This window comes from Octodon degus, unplaced genomic scaffold (genome assembly GCF_000260255.1).
Source record: "Octodon degus isolate 3935 unplaced genomic scaffold, OctDeg1.0 scaffold00139, whole genome shotgun sequence".
Taxonomy (NCBI): Eukaryota; Metazoa; Chordata; class Mammalia; order Rodentia; family Octodontidae; genus Octodon; species Octodon degus.
Genome location: NW_004524715.1, coordinates 7,483,289 through 7,487,208, shown reverse-complemented (window position 1 = coordinate 7,487,208; position 3,920 = coordinate 7,483,289).

Below are 3,920 nucleotides of genomic sequence, written 5' to 3'. Positions count from 1 at the left end.
GCGTGCCTGTAATCCCAGCTCTTGGGAGGCTGTAAACAGGCGGATCACTATGAGTGCGATCTAGTAATGAGACCCTGAACACCCTGGAGAACCTTCCCTAAAAATACAGGAAAAAAAATTTACATTTGAAAGTTGGTGAACATAATGCAAAGTGGAACAATGGGTTATCACAAGAATATTTAAGGGGCTGGGGAGATGGCTCAGAGGAATAAGCGCTTCCCTGGCAAGCGCAAGGTCCTGAGTTCAATCCCCAGTTCCACACAAAAAAAAAAAAAAAAAAAAGAATATTTAAGAGGATGTTTAGTAAGATATACTTTGAGAAATCTTAATTTACTTCATGAATAAATTTGATTTTAGGTGAATAATAAAAAATGTATGTTTAATTTACTATGGATGTAACACTGTGCTAGTGAAACTGGGAAACGCCAATGCAAAAAACATGAACGTTGCTTTTAAAATCTTCTCTAATGAAGTAAAGATCAATAAAAATAAAATGAAATAAACAACACAAGCCAGGATAAAATTAGATGTAATTTTCAAGGACTCGGTTACCCACTAAACTGCATCTGTCCTTCACAGATGACAGTTTCATAGCTTCTGGGAAACCCTCTTCCCGCTCTGGATACCTGGTACACCTTAGCAGATTCTTCCTGCACTTACAACTCTGCCTGATGCGACAGTTACCTGTGCCCATCTCTAACTGCAAACTGAGTCGTCAGCTTTGTGCGACACACACGAGAGAGATCTTTTATCTCGTTGGTTTCCCCACAGCGCTGTCATTCTGGGGAGGCCACAGCAGACAATGTTTGTGTGTGGATGCCACACTGACTATTTAATCTTGGTTCAGCATTGAGTACCTATATAATTGTGTAAGGATTTCAATCCTTTGAATTTCAATTCTCTTCTTCATAAAATGGTAATTGCAATACTCATATCTACCTAGTGGTATAATTGTTTTAGCAGAGATGACACATATAAAATCACTTAGTGTCTCATGCAGTAAGCACTCAGTAACACAGTATCTCATTTGTACGACCATGGTCATTGCACCAAGTCCCATAGTAAGTGCTTATGCAAGGCAGGTGTTGGACGAAAGGGAGCTCAGGTGCTGGAGGATGTGGTTCATCGCCTTAGTTATCTCTGACCAAGTACCAGGCACATAGAAGTGGAAGACATCTAAAAAGTTCTTCTAGGTCAGTCTCGCTGTACAATTTAAGATTGAGGCCAATGGACTACAAGACAAGATAGATAGTGTTGAGCCGCCAGGGAAAGCCTAGTGATCAAGGTGGAAAAACTTGAACTATGGGCTGAAATGTTCAGATTTAATTGACAGTCAGTGGCTAAAACTAAACAAGGGAAGAAATAGTTTTCAGGAGAAATGACCTTGCCAATTATAATCAACAGCAAGTAGGTGGAATGAACTGTAGTCTGAGACTAATAAGTGACATCCATAGAAAAGTCGGAATGGGCACAGAGCTCTGAGCTCTTTGTTATGCTCTGTGATGAGGCCTTAGTGACCGTGCATCTAACTACATGGGAAAGTGGATTACCTTACAACATTATGTCCTAGGTTGGCCCATTCCCACTGGGATTCGCTAGATCATAATTATGAAAATCTAACTCATCTATAGGTTTCTAAATATTTTAGTTTATTAGTCCGTGTGTGTGATATTTACTGTTTACAATCCTTGTGCAAATTTGGTGTATATACATACCATGTCTCAATTCCTTTGGAAAAATGAAATTCTTAGGATAGCATGGGGCCTACAACAAACCACCAAATAGTTCCTTATGAAACTACACTTTCCCTTAAGAAAATAACAATTGATTCCAAATATGGACATTACTCACACAGAATGGTTTTTTAATCAGTGGAACTGTTGGATTGAATACATCATATGAAAAGCAGGTAAGAAAAGAGTTAAATCTTTCTTTAGAAGTCTCTTGGTAGATTACTCCGATTTCTCTAAAGAAAAGAAAAAAAAAAGTAAGGAGCCACTTCTAGGATTGGATTTGTTTTACTGAGGAAGATAAATACTGAAAATAGCTAAATGAGAACATAATGTACAATGGACTATTTAAAAGACCTGTTTTACTTTCTTGAAACAAAATATTTTAATCTTGTTATATGCTGATGATTTTCTGGGTCAGGATGGAAATTTGAAGGTTTACTCTTGGGTTTCTTTCAAGTTCTGTGGTTAAAATCATGGGAACAGTACCTCCTCCTTCATTCTCCTCCACCTGCTGACTGACCAAAGCATGAAGATTCTAGTTAAAATGCTTAGTGAATCTTCCCTCAGAAATAACATTATCTGTGAAGGCGCATAGTGCACTTGAAATATTACTGGTTCTATATACTAGGAGTTTAATTTCCAGGCTAAACGAGAAAAGGTCATTAAACAATAACATACCTAGTTTATTACAAATTAATTTTTAAAGTTGCATCCTATTAATAATGTAGGACTCTCCAAACACTTAAAAATTAGGCCATTAGCTATATTTAGGCAGTTCCTGGTAGGTGATAAGCAGATTCATGGTAGGAGAATTTACACCTGACCTCCTCTTGCATGACAGGTTTCTGACGTCACAGGTTTACAGAGTACCGGGCCTTGTGGTACCATAGCTTCAGAACCATGAAAATCACCTTCTGGTTTGTATAAGGAAACTCAAGCAAAAGAGTAAAACTTAGTTATCTACTCAGGTATTCAGGAAGCAAATTACAATTTAAAAACAATTACCAAATTCTGGGGACTCTGTTTTCAGCTGGGAAAACACCATTGTGTATGCTTTTATTTAGTAGTCATGATTGAAGAATGAGCCAAATATTTAATTTTTTAAAAAATTCCAGTAAAAAAGGGCCAGGCAAATAGCTCAGTGGATTAAAGCACCTGCAAGCAGGCACAGGGGACGGGGGTTCCATCCCTAGGCCTGCGGTGCCAGCCCCATCCCCGGGGCGCACTGAGATGTCAATTGAGACTGGGCGTGGTGGCGCGTGCCTGTAATCCAAACACTTGGGAGGCTGTAAATAGGCAGATCGCTATGAGTCTGATCTAGTAGTGAGACCCTGAACACCTTGAAGACCCTTCCCTAAAATACAGAAGAAAAAAAATTCCAGTAAAAGATACATTGCCTTTAATTTTCTTCACATGTTTTCACCTCACTCCAAACATTCTATCATTCCTGCCACTTTCTGAATCAGTTCTGGAATTTCCTTTCCGTAAGTGTCTTCAGTTACACTGTCATGGTTATCCTGGTATCCTGCATCTATTCAAAACATTTACCTTTCACGATCAATTCTACTTTGGGGAAGAGACAAAAGGGGGTCTGATGCCAGATCTGGTGAATTATGTGGATGAGGACACCGTGATATTTTTATCAGCCTGCCCTTCCATTGGATGGGATTTGGCAACAACATTCACTGTGTCTGATCTCATCTTGTAAAGAAACAAAAGAGGACTTCAAGAACTGCTTTCAAAAATAGCCAGAACAATGGGATCAGTGTATCTGAAGATAGGAGGACTACCTGGAAGGATCAAATATAATGTGTCTTTTACAGTAATATATTTTTAAAATTTAGACATTCAATGTGTATTTCAATCACATCTCATAGTTTGCATTCATGTATTGAAGAATAATTTGTTATGTGGCTCCAGTGTGCAGAACCATCTGCTAGCTGCTGAGAAAATTTGAAGAACACAAACTTGATTTTTGTTCTTAATTACCTAAAATCTAATATAACATAAAGATAGAGCATTTAAAAAATGAAATTGCTACATAAGCATTACATAAACATAATAAATCAGCCTGTAAAATTAAATATGAATTGAGTATCTAGATGATGTGTAATGAATTCTGAAGCATCAGGTGGCTGTAAGGCTCAGGAAAGCACTTCTAAAATGTAGTATTAAGACTAATGATGT